At 43.2% G+C, this 16,970-nt stretch overlaps 1 protein-coding gene across 1 annotated transcript in view; it reads left to right on the top strand.

Moving 5' to 3' along the window:
• The window catches only part of ARHGEF4 (Rho guanine nucleotide exchange factor 4), a 90,058-nt gene that overhangs the window by 768 nt on the left and 72,320 nt on the right, over nt 1-16,970 (top strand). The gene's annotated exons all lie outside the window — the stretch shown is intronic.

Genomic DNA, 16,970 nt, shown 5'->3' on the forward strand with positions numbered 1-16,970 from the left:
CCCCCGCGCCCCGTGCCCCACGCCCGCACCCGCCCCCCGCGCCCCGCACCTCGCACCCCGCACCCGAGACCCGCCCCCCCGCACCCCCGGCAACCCGCACCTCGCCACCCCGCGCCCCGCACACTGCCGCCCGCACCCCGCGCCCGCCCCCGTCACCCCCGCGCCCCGCACCTCTGCGCCCCGCGCCCGCCCCCCGCAACCTCGCCGCCCGCGCCCCCGCACCCGCACCCCGCACCCCGCGCCCGCCACCTCGCGCCCGACCTCGCAACCCCGCGCCCCGCCGCCCGCACCCCCGGCGAGCCAGGCCCCGCCGAGCGCCCCCCAGGTCCGGCCTGGCCCCCCCCGCCTCGCCCTCCCCCGGCTTCCGTTCCCATCCTCCGGCCCTTGCTCCCCATCGCCGCGCCCCCCGCACCCCTGTCCCGTTCCCGTGTCGCTCCCGACCTGCCGCCACCACCGCCTCCCACGTCCTGCCAGTCCTCGCCCCCGCCCGCGCCGGGCCCACCCTTACACCTGTCACCTGCGGGACCCGCTCCGCCCCCTCCCTCCCCAGCAGGGCGCGTCGTCATCGGGAAACTGAGAGCTTGAGGTGAGAGAGAATCGGGTCCTTGCTGCGCCGTGGCCCTTCCCCAAGCTGTTGGCGACCAGGCACGTGTGTGGCTTTCAGAGCCGCGGCCTCCGACCTGGTAAAACACACGGGGGGAGGGCTCCTGGCCCAAGGTGGGCCGGATCCGGCGGATTTGTCCTGCTTCGGGTCACCCCCCCCCCCCCCCCAGGATGGTCTTGGACCTCCTGAAACAAGCCGCACAGTTTCTCTGAGATGGGACTGTTCTGAGGCCCACAGGACCCCGTGCTCCCCTCAGCGCGCCCCTTCCTACTCGCAGGACCGAATTCTGGGCACAAAGTGAGAGGAAGACGTTGACCCTAAATATTAATTAAGGAAGTCCAGAGTGATTTTATGAATGGTGATCCCCTGCCCTTGGTTAATTGACAGACTGGATTGTTTATATTTTACTCCTTGCAAACATGCAACAAGTCATGCCATAGGAGCTACAAAGGAAGATACGTGCTGCCCAATAGTCTGAAAGGGACCCGGGGGACAGAATGCCTGAGCCATGCTTATACATGGGGTAGGGGTGCAGCTGCTGAGAGCTGCATGGTCCCACCGAGGTGGTGCAGGGGAGGCTCTACCGGCGCCCTGGTCAGAGCAGCAAAGCCAGAGAGGAGCAGGGGGCCCATACAGAGAGCAACCCCCCCCCCAAGAGTGGAGCACAGGCCATGTTGGGGACTGCAGTTAAAGCTTGTCTCCCAGGGGTGTCTCCCAGGGGTACTCTCGTACCCTCACTGGCAGATGCAGGGTTGGGACTCTGCTCTAAAGCCAGTGGGTTGCAAAAGGCAAGTGAGGGATGCCCAGACCCTTATATTGAGCACTCTGTGATTCTCATCTGCTCTGTCCCAAAACAAACACTGAAACTCAGAAAAGTTGGGGTCTCCTCCAAATGCAAGTTTTTTAGAATTCTGCATCTCTGACTCCTTCCCATCCCAATTCCTTGAAACTCTCCTTTTCCTCCCTCCCCGGGGTGTTTAAATATAACCCGACTTGAGAAAACCAAATAAGACAATACCCTAAGGGAGACTGTAAGGAGACTGACAAAGTACCCTTCTTCCTCTGTGCCCAAGTGGCACAAGCTGTGGAAGGAATTCCACACCCAGCGTGAGAAGGCGTACCTGCTGCACCTCAGCAATTGGCAAACAGGCTCAGAGAGGCTCAGAGAGGTGGCCCGGTGCCCCCAAGAATTCCTTTGCCCCAGGGCAGGGGTGAAGCAGATGGAAATGGCAGAGACCCAGGTTTATTAGGTGACCCTGAGATTTAGGGACTCCCCAGACCACACCAGGGGCACTGAGGCCACCAGATGAGTTTCAGAGACAATAGCCATATGTATATGAAGGTGTGGGGTGGGGTGTATATGTCTGTCGAGAGGTGAAGCAAGGTCACCTAGAGTCCAGAACCTTGAGGGGTTCAGAGATGTTCCTACAATGGGAGGACAGGGTTTAAAGCAACATGACACTGGGAGAGATGATGTGAGAGACCCAGAAGCAGGTGCCATGCCTCTGACAAAACACAGGTATCGTGAGGTATATGGACAGCACACTGCCCTCGCTCAGGGCGTCCTGCTCAGTAACCAACCACAGAGGCTCAGGACTTCAAGGTTTTCGAAATCACTTCTTCATCCTCTGCCCTCAGTCCCATCCCTCAGCCCTCTACCACCTGCCTTTTTCTGGGGACTCTGTATCAGTTGTATTCAATACTAGATTTGTAGTGGTGCTGCCACGAACCCTGTAGAGTTTTGTGAGCCCATGAAGCCATCTCAGCTGGGTTCCTGGGGAGGATTAAGCCCTAATGTCCTAAGACTTCTACTATATGCAATGGAGGAATTTTCTTCTCTTTTTCTAGAATGATACTAGCTATTTGCCATCCTTGAGAGGAATTGAAAAAATAGGCATTTACGTAATGCTCTTTGGATTTGTGGTTTAGATGAGGAGATCTGGTTGGATAGGCTGCCCTGGAGGGGTTTTGATGGGAAGAACAAAGGGAAAGTAATTTGTTGAGCATCATGCACCATGTTACCTGCTTTACCACATAAAAATCCAGTGAGGTAAGCATATCCTACAACTCAGGTACAAAAACAGGGTCAGAGAGATGCAGTAATCTAACTAGGCCATGTCGAACTAGAGCTTCGGGCCTGGATCGGTGTGATTTGATAAGGGCTCTTTACCAAGTTTGGAGTGGGGGCTCCAATGAAGGGCCAGATCCAGAGAGAAAAGATTGTGTTGGGGCAGAGAGAAAGGATGGAGGGACATATTGTAATCATGTCTTGGCTACTTGCATGCTGTTATCTTTACTCGACAGTCACGGCTTTTTTCTAGATCCCAATTAACCCATTTTCAGAATGAAGACATTGAAGTCAAAGATCTGACTTCTTCTCTAATCAACTATAAAATTCCATAATTCTAGTCGAGCTGCTGATTTGGGATGGATACCCTCCGTGAGTTGGCGTTTGCTATATATTGTATCTCTGTTTGGTCTGTGGCCCTAAGACGAAGCACATGTGTGTTTAATTGAACTGTATTTCTCTATTAAGAAAGATTAGAAATTACCAGTAAAAGATCCTTAGCAAACTTAATTATTATTTTTGTGATTTTTGTTAAACATTTTTATAGTTGTCAGCAAAAAACTAGAAAGGCTAGTACTTGAAGCTGGAATCGCAACTTAACCCACAGGGCAGAACATCAGCTAGGGAATCTAGCAGAGAACTGTAGATTCTCCTTTATTTCCAAAAGACTTCTTGAATTTTAAATGTCCAATCTTGGCATTTCCCACTGAAATTTCACATTTCCTGGTGTGGAGAGGGCTTTCCTTAAAGGCGGAATCTAAAAATTAAACATAGTTGACAAGGTGGAATTTCTACACCCTTCTTTCTGCCCCACTGTTCTCATCTCCCCCTAAGCAGGTGCCTATAGTCTCCCCGGCCCTCAGCTATGTTTACCACACTTCTGCTACGGGGCTAAGGCTTTTCACGTTTCTATTCTGGATGCCTTGTCTGACAGGATTATTTCTCAGTTCAGGTTTCTGGGGTTGACAGTTTTCACCACCTGTGCTTTTGCATGGTTAATGCCATATGACTTCTTGGGGAGAGTGCTTGCTACTTCTGCATTCTTCTGCAAGTCCCTGAGGCAATTTTCTGACTCAGATAGGAATCAGACTTATCAGAAGGCTGGGCCTCTCTCGCAGTCAAATGTTTATTTAACACTTATGATGTTCCAGCCATAGCACTAGGCACTAGAGATGGTAGGCAAATCATACAAGGTTCTTGGCCTTAAATAAATGACATCAGAGTGAGACAGACAGTGACAGGTCATTATAAGGGTCCTGAGAGAAATAAACCCAGTGAGATGATACTTCAGGGGTGCCCAAGCCACTTTTAGTGGATGAGTCTCTAGAAGACCCAAAGAGCTCAGAAAAGCTGTTACACCCATGGTTCCAGTTTATTACAGCAGAAGCACACAGATTAATATCAACCAAGGCAAAAAGATGAATAGGGCAGAGTATAAGAGAACCCAGGTGCATACCTCCACATGTTCCCTCCCATGGTCACTTGGACCTTGCTTAGCTCTCCCAGAAGCTGGGAGAGTTCACCAAAGCCTTGGTGCTCAGGGTTTTTATTGGAGGTCAGTTACTTAGGAATGTAGTGTCCACAAGACTGACCTTCATTACTTAGTCTCCAGGTTCTCCAGAGTTCACATTGATACAGCACAGCCCAGGGCTTCCATCATAAATCATAAATCATAAATCATAAATCATACACACACACACACACGTGTGTTTTTTTGTTTTTGTTTTTGTTTTTGTTTTGTTTTTAAGCTGAACTTTTATTTCCTCTCTTTGGAAGTTCAGCTTCTGATTTTGACCTTTGGGAAAAGTATAATGAGAAAACCAGCAGAGGCATTTCATATCCTTAGTTCCAAGGTCTGGGTTGGCTAAAGACCTGAGGTTTACAAAGTCATTGTTAGCAGGGAGGATGTTCCAGGGACTTAGAGCCAATCTCCCCAGAACCAGCTGAAGGCCAGCCCTTTCTTCCTAATGTGTAAGGTTGAAACATTCCCAAGCCTTTACTGCTTAGATGAGGAAGCTCAGAAGAGAGGCACCAGACTACACTGATTGTGAGGGACAGAGATGGGGAGGAAGAAGTCAGAGAAACCTTTCAGGAGAAGGTACTGCCTGAGTCTTACTGCCTGCAAGTTAGCTGTGTGGGAAGGAGTAGAAAGAGCCTTTGTGAGGAAGAGCCAACATAAATGCAGAAACATATATAAAGGAAGGGAGCCTGTGTTTACTGAGCACCTGTGCTAGGTTCTGTGTCAGGTGTTTTAAATATTCAAGAATTGCAAATAATAGGGAATGAGGAGCATAGGAAGAGAAAATTTGCAAGACCACGCTGTGGCTCCATGCTAAGAACTGTGTACTATTAGCTCTTGAGGCCATGGAAAGGTATTAAACAGGACATTAATGTGGCCAAATGTTTGCATACTTGCTCTTCTTATTTTTAAAGTTATGCACAGTAAAAATTACTCTTTTTGGTGTATAGTTCTGACACTTGTATACAGTCATGTAACTACCACCATCATCTAAATACAGAAGAGTTCTATTACTCTAAAACCTGAATGCTGCCCCTTTGTAGTCAACACCTCCCCCCACACCCAGCGCCTGGCCAGCCTTTACTCCATCTCTATGACTTGACTACTTCAGAGTGTCATATCCATGGACTCATATCATATTGCCTTTTGAGGCTGACTTCTTTCACCCAGCAGGATGCATTTGAGGTGTATCTGTGTTTTTGCATGTATAGATAGTTGTCTTTTCCTTTTATTTGTTGAATAGTATTCCGGAATGGATATACCACAGTTTGCCTAATAGTTCACTGATTGAGGGGCATGTGGGTTTGTTTCCAGTTTTTGTCTATTATAAATAAAGCTACTGTGAACACTAGTGTACAATTCTTTGTATGGACATAAGTTTACTTTTCTCTTGGTTAAACACTTAGGACTAAATTGTGGGGTCACTTCCTAAGTAAGTGTTTAACTATAGGAAATCACCAAACTCTTTTTCAAGGTAGCTACCATTTTCACTCTCACCACCAAAACATGATGGTTCCCATTGCTCTGGATTTTCTTTAGTACTTAGCCAGTGTTTCAAGCCATCCTGTTAGGTGTGTGATAACTCATTTGGTTTTAATTTGCATATCCCTGGTGACTACTCATGTTGAACATTTTTTTGTATGTTTATTGATTGTATGGGTATCTTCTTTAGTGAAGTGCCTGAATCTTTTGCCTGTTTTTTATTGGATTGTTTATTTTCTTACTACTGCATTTTGAGAGTTCTTCGTATATTCTAAGTACAAGTGCTTTATCAGATATGCAATTTGCAAATATTTTTTCCAGTCTGTGCCCTGTATTTTAACTATTTATCAGTATCTTTTGCAGAGCAAAGGCTTATAGTTTCAGTGGGATCCAATTTATAATTTTTCTTTTATGGATTATACTTCTAGTGTTGTATACTGGAACTCCTTTATTGAACCTGAAGACACAGTTTCCTGCATTTTCTTCTAGATGGTTTTATAGTTTTACATTTTATACTTGGATCTTTAATCCATTGTGAGTCAGTTTTTATATAGTTTAAGATGAGGGTCAAAGTTCATTTTTTTGCATACCTTTACATACCGTTTTGCATACTAGTTTTGCAGCACCATTCATTAAAAAGACTATCATTTCTCCACTGAATAGCCTTTGCACTTTTGTCAAAACTCAGCTTTCTATATTTGTGATCTATTTCTGGATTTTCTGTTCTGTTCCACTGATTTAAGGGTCTTATCTTTTTGTCCATACCATTTGTCTTAATTACCGTAGCTTTATAGTATGTCTTGAGAAAAGTATGTGAACTTCCTATTTTATTCTTCTTTTTCAGTACTACTGTAATTATTCTATTTTTTCTTGCTTTCCATTTGCATTTTAGAATCAATTTGTCAATATCTCCAAATGTCCTCCTTGATACAGATTATAATGAATCTGTAAATAAATTTGGGGATAATTGAAATCTTGACAATATGGAGTCTTCCAATTTATCAACATTGTACATTGGAGACTAGGAAGCTAAGCCATGGACCACGCACCAGTCACTGGCAGTACATGTAGATTTGGATGAATTCCTCCCTTCTAAAAGTTTCCAAAATATCCTAATGTTTCTAGACCTGCCAGATAATGACCTTCCTCCCTGACCTATAAAGCTGGGAACTCTATAAGCCCCAAATCAGACCAATTTTTTAAGATGGCTTTGTAAGCATTGGCTGCATGAAGTCAACTTTAGCTTCTTAAAAGCGTCTAGGTGTATGTTATTAAATTCATATTCTTAAATATGACATTCTATTCAAGGCCTTGGTCATATAACCAAGTTTCCAGATATTCCTTCTGTTAACAAGGAGGACAGATCCTTATTAAACCTATGGGAACAATTATATTGCTATGAAAATAAGAGTACTGAGAGTATCCAAATTCTAGAGGAGTCAGGCAGGGAGAAAAAGGCATAATTAACAAATGTTTCATTTGATAAAAACATAGTCTGGCTATTTACAGCTATAAATGGCTATTTAGCAATTAAGGATAACTTAAGAGAAAAAATAAGGAGTTCCTTATGTATCAAGAAACTAGAACATTAAAATATTAACAATGTTACAAATAAAATCCACAATCCTCCTTCGTCAATTCATTCAGTTTAATGTAGTTAATTACACCTGGATTTGTGATCTCTTAAATCCACCTGCTTCTCTGCTAGAGTTTTAGAAATCCACGTTGGAATGTCAAAGTTGATTATGTAATATCATCAGAACTCTACACCCAAAAGTACCTGGCGTAGTCCCTTTCATGGGGGTACTGAGACAGTTCTTTATGGAAGAGGAAACTCTCAGGCCAATAGCTATAGCATCAGAATACAATAAAAAACTATCTGTGGAAAACTTAAGGTGGCTATGATTAAATTACTGCTAATAATTTTAAAAGTGAAAGAAGATAGTTAATATTACAGCTAATTTATTAAAATGAATGAGCATAATCTCTACAGAAAAAACTTCAGATATAATATGTAATAATCCTGGAGTTCCCTGGGTGGCTCAGGGGTTTAGCGCCTGCCTTTGGTCCAGGGCGTGATCCTGGAGTCCCGGGATCAAGTTCCACGTCAGGCTCCTGGCATGGAGCCTGCTTCTCCCCCTGCCTGTGTCTCTGCCCCCGCCCCCTCTCTCTCTCTAAGTCTATCATGAATAAATAAATAAAATCTTTTAAAAAATAATATGTAATAATCCTGACAAGCTTATTATGAATAGACCAACCATGTAGTTAGAATACCAAGAATATCTATAAAGAGGTTAAATAAGTCTGGAGCAGATCCTAAACATCTGTATATTAATATAATTGCATAGGTTACATTATTTCAATCCCCAGTTGAAAATTACTGGCCTCTAAATTGCTAGATTCAAATTAAAGAAGTAAAGCAACCAACTTGACATTTAAAAATAAATGAAATCATCACTTATAACATTATATTATTGTCATATAGGCAAAGTAGCACAGTACTCTGATGCAAGGGCATTGGTAATTCTCTAGGAGGTTTCCATAAAGCATACAATTTCTGAAGTATTTATGTTAACATTTTATCCATTTTTTAAAGATTTTATTTATTTATTCATGAGAGGCATAGAGAGAGAGAGAGACAGAGACACAGGCAGAGGGAGAAGTAGGCTCCATGCAGGGAGCCTGACATGGGACTCTATCCTGGGTCTCCAGGATCACACCCTGGGCTGAAGGCGGCGCTAAACCACTGGGCCACTGGGGCTGCCTTATCCATTCATTTTTAACCTAGGAAAGTTAGGCATCTCTCTAATTTGGCATCTCTTCCCATTCAACTCATCTGTGATAACACATCAAATAAAGCTAAACATTTCTAGCACTTGTCTTTTTCACAAGATGAAAGAACAAATGCTTTATGGTTTTCCAAGGACCCTCTAGGAAATATCAAAGGCAGTTTCAGGTTCTAAGGATTTAATTTTGGAAGGGCAAATATCAAAAGTTGTCAAGAGATTTGAACGCTGATTAAGATAAGATCATGCGTTACTGAACAATACCTGACTAGATGTTTAACCAAAGTAACAAGATATTTCTAAAATAAACACGATTGTAAGGAATCTTAGCTCTTTTCTAACTAAGAAACTTTTTTGATCTGAGGTAATCAGAGACATGGCAAAGTCAACAGAAAACACAAAGAATGATTTTCATAATATATCGAATCTCTGCTGTCTAGGCAGATGACACAGAAAGCAACAAATAACCTTCTCCAACTTCTTATTAAGAGCAAATCAATAATCCAAGAAAATTTTGTCATTTTAACAAAGAAAACCAAATTTTTTTACATCAGTATAATATTCAATACTACAGCTCCTTTTGCAAGTCTTATAAAACCTACCAACTCTTCATCAGTTTTGACCGTAGCAAGTTGAATTCTTCCCTTACAATTTTCTAGTTCTGTGTATATCCCTTATGTTACACTTCTCAAGATGGGAAAAGGAAACACATGTTTTCACAGGCCCAATTATATGTTTGTAGTCTCTCTGTAGCAACAAAAAATAAGAACACTTAAATTTAAATTATGTTTAGCAATCAATAAACGATTCAGTATTCTATCATACTGAAATAATCTAAATATCTATTGAATATCCACTAGTTAACTGCAAGGTTGAGTGACACAAAAATCTTAGAAATTATCTTCAAGCTAACATACCTAGTGCTGAAAGAGAGTTTGTCAGAATAATGACTCAGTTTTGTTAAATACATGTACATTTTTCATAATGGTAAACATTTAGTAAAAGTAATCCTAGCTTATACAATCAGTAAGCCTATATAAGTTTAGGAAGAACATATCCAAGTAGAATAAAAACCTACACATATATTATTTGGCATTGGTAATTATTTAACATAGAGAAGACATAGTTTCATTTATTAAGTCAAATATTAAACTAGTATTGCCTGTCAAAGATTTACCTAAATTATCTGAACTTGAATAGTTAAAACTGTTTCTGAGTCATATTTTTTTCACATTGAAGATATTTGATGTTCTGGCACCTGGGTGGCTCAGTCGATTAAGTATCAGCCATCGGCTCAGGTCATGATCCCTGTTCAGCGGAGAGCCTGCTTCTCCCTCTACCCCTTCCCCCCACTCGTGTCCTCTCTCACTCTGGCTTTCAAATAAATAAATAAAATCTTAAAAAAAGAAAAGAAAATATTTGAGGTTCAATTTCTTTAACTTCTTATAATATTAGGAATATTCAGTTACTACAAATGATAATTTATTTTTAAGCTGATCAGAAAAGAGCTCCTTTAAGAGATTTTATAATCTAATTTGGTAATACTGCCTGAAGTTAGGAAAATATTATATATTTGCACAATGAGAAGCAAAGTCCTTTCTGAATTACAGTCAGGTGAACATACACACAGAGAAAGTTTATAAGCTTCGTTTATAAAATTTCAGCCATTTTACATGCATACAAAACTCACCAGTCCAGATACCACCTCCTGGTGGGCATGGAATTCTTAATTGACTTGAGCTTAAGATAGACAAACAGACAAGCAGAAGACTAACAAACCAGATTCTCTGCCATCTTCACTCAACAGTTTTCAGAGATCACCAAATGGTCAGACCATGAAGCCAAAAGACGTCAGCACCAGAAATTAAGTGAGCACTCAAAAGGAGTCGGAATCGAATCCTTACCATGCTCCTGCTGGACACAGGTCCGGAGCTCAGGACCATAAGCCTGACACACTATTGTTTCTGAATCACCAATCAGGAAGGAGAGACTCATCACCATCACCTGGGGGGACCAAATTGGGATCTGAAGGCTGGCTCTGGGACGGCACAAATCACAGCACCAAAACCACTGAAGATGAAGTGCACTGGGCAATTGAGATGGTTTGATTTAAGCCATTGCAATAGGGAGAAGAGTCGCAGAGAAAAGAGAGAAAATTTGGGGTTTTATTAAACAAGGGACAGAAGTGGTCTTATCTCAAGATATGGGAGATAAGGGTGGTCCTTTGTATTCTCAGAATACAGAAGGATCACAAAAGGAGGGAGGTTTTTCTGTTTTCTGGGAACACAGGGCTCAGCTAACATTCAACATTGTTGAATTGTTCTTTTCTATGTCGAGAGGAGATTATGTAGATTTGGGATTATTTTTCCTGAAGTGTTTAATGGAATTCAACAGTAGAGTTATCTAGGCCTGGGAAAATTTGCTGTTGTGGTCTTTTTTTTTTTTATTTTTCAGTCAATCTAACTAGAGGTTTGTCAATTTTATTGACTTTCCAAAGAACCAACTTTTGGCTTCATTCACTTTTTTTCTGTTTTTAATCTCATTGATTTCTTCTCTTACCATTATCATTCCCTGTCTTCTGCTTTCTTTGTTTTTTTTGCTGTTTTTTCCTAATTTCTTAAGGTATAAGTGTAAATAGTTAATTTGAAACCTTTCATCTTTTCTCATAGAAGCATTTAAACTTGAGTCTCCCTCTTAAGCACTGCGTTAGCTATATCTCACAAATTTTGATGTTATATTTTTATTTAATTTAAAATATTTCTTAGTTTCCCTTGTGACTTCTTTTATCTGTAAATTACGTTGATTTTTTTTTTAATTTCCAAATACTTAGGGATTCTTCCAAATATCTTTTATTGATTTCTGCTTTAATTCAATTATGTTCAAATAATTTAATTCAAATATGTTCAATAGAGAACACATTTTCTCTAACTTATTTCCTTTAAAATTTTTAAAGCTTAATTTTATGGCACAGAGTATGGTCTATCTTGGTTAATGTCTTAAAAGATCGTTTTCATTTTTATATAAGGAGAAAAATTAGGAGTCCATCCTGAACTGCACTGGGCTGAAGTTCCCACATATTGGAGTAACTAATTAACACCAGCCAAAATGAAGCATCACTCAAGCCTTTGATCACTCACTATGATATATAAGCAAGACGACAAAGCACTGGCTCCCCCAGTGTTTCATTTCCCCAAGTATCAGAGCTGGTGGGGAGAATGTCTCAGTGCTGAGAGAGGATAGAACAAAAGACTCCTGACTTGTTATGGACAGGGGTCCGGGGTTGGGAGCAGAAGTGCTAGGTCCTGAGTCAAAGTGAAGAAAAGAGTCTTCAAGGTTTCTCTCCTCCCTACTATTATAAGGAAGTGTCTGTAGAAGCACCTGAGTAAGGCCTTGCCTGAAGGCCCCAAATAAAGAGATCTCCAAACAGAGGCACCTAGGCTAGGAATGCAAGTATATGTGGAAGCATGGCTGGCCGAGACGCCTGAGCCCTGACTACAACTCCCTTCAGAGACTGCAGGTGTAATTGCCTGTGATCAGACCTGAAAGTTCCAATATAGATTTCTGGCCAGAAGGCAGACTCCCTAGAGTCTCTTGTGGTTATCTAAGCAACACATGACAGTGGCCATGAACTAAAACACTAAGAGTAGGGGAAGACTTGAAAGCAGACCTCACAGATGTGGAGTAGGAGATGTTGCCAAAACTTGGTAATAGATTGGTGCCATGGGTTGGGTTACCTGAGAAACAGACTCAGACACAATCAATATCTATGAAATGAGAGGAAGGACCTTCAGAGTGGTCTTGATTTGGGCCAAGATGGCTAGACCTCTATCCTTCCACATAGACTGCCGGACCACTGGATAGAGCAGCAAAGCCCTGGATAAGGTGGCTCCCTAAGGCTATGACAGTCCCTCCAGGACTGTCACTGAAGGCTACCATCACTTTCCAGCATTGGGCAGGAAGTCCTTTGTCTATGACAAAAGTGTTTGACTTGGATGCCTGGGTAGATGGAGATACTCTCTCTAAGATAAGTAGTCCGGGACAAACAGGTTTAGGGAAGGAAGATGCTGACCTAAGTTCTGAACATGTTGACAACTTGGGAATCAATAAACGGCGGGGGTCAGATCCCCTTCTTCTGAGTGTACAAAGAATTGCATTTGTCATGCTTTTATTTGCGAGTGCTTTGACACTTGGGGCCTTGCCAACACTGGAGAGGAAGCCACTCCCAGGCTGCCTCTTTCCTGGGAACAAACACTCATCTGAGCCATTCTCTTTATATTTTTTTTTAAGATTTTATCCCTCTATTCATGACAGACACAGAGAGAGAGGCAGAGACACAGGCGGAGGGAGAAGCCGGCTCCATGCAAGGAGCCCAATGCAGACTCAATCCTGGGTCTCCAGGATCACACCCCGGGCCGAAGGTGGCGGCTAAACCACTGGGCCACTGGGGCTGCCCTGAGCCATTCTCTTTATTTATTTATTTATTTATTTATTTATTTATTTTATGGGGCAGCCCGAGTGGCTCAGTGGTTTATTTTCTTTAATAATAAATTTATTTTTCATTGGTGTTCAATTTGCCAACATACAGAATAACACCCAGTGCTCATCCCGTCAAGTGCCCCCCTCAGTGCCCATCACCCATTCACCCCCACCCCGCGCCCTCCTCCCCTTCCACCACCCCTAGTTCGTTCCCAGAGTTAGGAGTCTTTATGTTCTGTCTCCCTTTCTGATATTTCCCACCCATTTCTTCTCCCTTCCCTTTCTCTTCCCTTTCACTATTATTTATATTCCCCAAATGAATGAGAACACATAATGTTTGTCCTTCTCCGATTGACTCATTTCACTCAGCATAATACCCTCTAGTTCCATCCACATTGAAGCAAATGGTGGGTATTTGTCATTTCTAATAGCTGAGGAATATTCCATCGTATACATAAACCACATCTTCTTTATCCATCATCTTTCTATGGACACCGAGGCTCCTTCCACATGCAGAAGAATGAAACTAGACCACTCGCTTGCACCATACACAGAGATAAACTCAAAATGGATGAAAGATCTAAATGTGAGACAAGATTCCATCAAAATCCTAGAGGAGAACACGGGCAACACCCTTTTTGAACTCGGCCACACTAACTTCTTGCAAGATACATCCACAAAGGCAAAAGAAACGAAAGCAAAAATGAACTATTGGGACTCCATCAAGAGCCATTCTCTTTAAATGCAGGCTAACCAATCCAGAGCTCACTCTCCCAACCACCTCCTTTCTGGGGCTCTTACACTCAGCACCACTGTCCTCCAGCCTTAGTCATCCCAGCCTCAGAGACCAGGCAACTGGAGGCAATCCCTAGACCCCAGCATCTGATGAAATTATTCAAACTAGTTAAGTCTAAGCCTGGTTACTCCATGTCACCTTGCTTTCCCCACTGAAACCACCCATGTTTCCCCTACTCGGTGCTACCTAACATTGGTGCTTCCCCCATGTAGCCCTGTGTGGCAGATCATCTTTCCTATGTGTAGGAAACTGTATTAACTTATGCCTTCATGACGGTCATTTCCTTGTCCACGTGTCTTACCGTATCTGATGAAAACAAATCGGGACATTTTAACACACTAATTTAGGTGATCCAGACCTGAGGGTTAGGCACCTCTCCACCCACCCTCTGCAGTCAGTAGTTGAAAGAACACTGTACAAATGAGGAAGAGAAAGAAGAAATGGCCCATTAAGGATTTTTCTATGTTGTCCCCACAACCATCCTATTTCATAAATAAGAGAAATGGGAGCTCACAGAGTTTAACTAACTTACAGTGATCACATTACACAGCTGACTAATTATTTTCGAGTTGACCTCAGGTCTATCAGATTTCCATGTTTGTTCCATTCTAGCTGTCTCTAACCTGGGGCTTCTGTTTGGTCTGTTGAAAAATAAGGAAATTGGTGCATGGGGAGCTTGTCCAAGGCCATTCGTATGAAAGTGAAGCTCGAAACATGTATCCCAGAGTATGTGGCCTGGAGCACCAGTCTTGATCAATGTTCAGTGAAATATCAAATCTTTTGGAAATCATTTGGAAAATGCAGGTTACAGTGTCTCAGAACCATTTTTCTAATCTTTATGTAGTGCTTTTTTATTTCATAATTCTTATGTGTGTGTGCATGTGTGTATGTGTGCACATGTATGTGTATGTCTGAGGAACACAGGAGAAATGCCGACTTCACTGTTCAGTTTCTTGCCTGCATCTGCCCCATGGGGTGCCGTAAGCCATTCCTGGACTCTGAGGTTAGGCTGTAGGGTGAGAAGTTATAAAGGAACCTCTGAATTATGCTCACTAGAATCAGCTGGTAATAGTGCCAGCAACTAACTGACTTTGAGGGGCAGAGTAAAAATGAAGGTGGAAACTCTTCCTCCAGGAAATTTCAGAAAATCATATGGACAGCTCTCAATGAATCTAAAAGTCTTCACTGAAAACCCGACATATGTTAAGATCCACTGAAGAAGAAAGGATGGGCTCCCATAGACTAGAGGCAAGTGATGTAAAATAAGAGATACTAGTTTAGGCAAAAGAAGGGATATGATATAAGAAAGCCAGAATGCAGTCTAGGAATCTGGCAGGTGCTTATGTGTCTTGTGTGTGTGTGTGTGTGTGTGTGTGTGTGTGTGTGTGGTGTCTTATGCTGCTTTTCTCTGCATCAGCTTCCGTCTTAGTCTGTTTAGAAAAGAAAGTAGTACCTTCTGCAGGTTTCCTGGAGCAGCCCACAGTGTCCGAGGTCAAATGTTACAGCCTGTTCTCATAGAGAAGTCAAGCGTCTCTCACTCCCAGTTAGAGATCCTTTGAGGAGGATCCTGATTACCTTAGCGTGTGTAACCATCTGAAGCCAGCACAGTCATAACTGCCATGTGAGCCAGACAGACATTCCAAGAGGTATGTACAGCAGGGAGTTCCTAGTCTCATTAAAAAGCTGCTATTTATACACAAAAAGCAGTGGAGACACTGTTGCTAGAAAGCGTAGCTCAGACACCCCTGCTAAGGAGGCTGAAGGGAGAGAGGATCCTGTGTAGGCTGGAGAGGTTGACTTTGAGGGCTTTGAGCCTGAGGAATGTGGAAGGGCAGCAGGTCTGTACTCGGGAGGCAGAAGGGAGCTGGCAGGGGACTGCAGGATAGAGCTCAGGACCTCCACTAGCAAACTCATGGGCAGACTGGTTTGGAGCCCAGTAAAAAGAGCTCTCCTTTGGATATGCTTCATTTCATCAGTGCCTCTGCCTCCTTTTCAGATTGCAGCCATCTGCCCCAAGAGAAAAGGATTTTAAAGGCACTAACTGATGTGAGAGACAGGTGAAATTTTGGGAAAATAATTGGCAGTAAGTGCCTAATAATTGTTGGCAAGTACCTGCTCTCCCAGATTACCCCTTCATCTGGCTTCTCCTTTCTCCTGCTTCAGGCAATTTAGCAGGTTTTAAAACAGTCTTCTCCACCTCCCTCCCTCAACACTGTCTGGAGTGCCTTGGGGTGTACTGCCCCAGGTGGTCTGCATTAATGGAGGGGTGAAGTCAGGAAGAGCACTTCCCTGGCCTTGAAGCAGCAACAGGGAGAATGAGACCCCTTCAGTGTACTGTTGCATCTCACCCACATCTCGAGTAGACCCACTCTTCTGTACTTCCAATAAGGCTCTCTTCAGGCATGTCTGCCATGTGCTGTAGCACCCCATGACCAATGACAAGAGTGCAGCCAGTGTGCACAGGCAGACAGTGGAGGGGCACTGACCTTGCGCTGTGCGGCTCATGCTAGCCCATGAACATGGGGCCAGGACACAGCCCAAGGCACAGAGCGCAGCCCAAGGATGTACTGCACCATTCTGACCCTGAATGCCTCAATGCAGGGCCACAGGGAGACAGCTCCATGAGGCCGAAGGCAGCCAGCCTTCTTGCTGTTCAAGGTCCAAACACGATGGTGATTCTTATTACGTAGAAAAATTTCCCCATTCTCTTGGGGGTTCTTAAGCAGAGAGCCTGCAGACCTTCAACAGTGGATGTTATGAACTATGTCAAGGCCACATTAGGTGTGGATTTTAGTGGAGAAGCAGCTTGTGAATGTGGCAAAAGATGTGGGTTAATGTTCTATGTGTCAAGATAAAATTTTATCTTTTGATTTTTAAAAAAGATTTTATTTATTTTTTTGAGAGAGTAAGTATAAGCCAGGAGGAAGGGCAGAGGGAGAGGGAGAAGGAGACTTCTCACGGATCAGGGAGCCTGATGTGAGGTTTAATCCCAGGACCCGAGGGTCATGACCTGAGCTGAAGGCAGATGCTTAACCAACTGAGCCGCCCAGGTACCCCTCCTCTGATGTTTTAAAAAGAAATAGCCCATGGGAGGTACTGGAGGACTGTGAAGGACACCAGACTTGGCAGCCACATAGATCCTGGGTTTGGATCCCAGCCTCTTGCCGTAACAAGCTGACAGGGGATCTAATTCTCTGCCCTTGGTTTGTCATCTGTAAAATCAGACGCATTAGATGATT

This window comes from Vulpes lagopus, chromosome 24, assembly GCF_018345385.1.
Source record: "Vulpes lagopus strain Blue_001 chromosome 24, ASM1834538v1, whole genome shotgun sequence".
NCBI lineage: Eukaryota > Metazoa > Chordata > Mammalia > Carnivora > Canidae > Vulpes > Vulpes lagopus.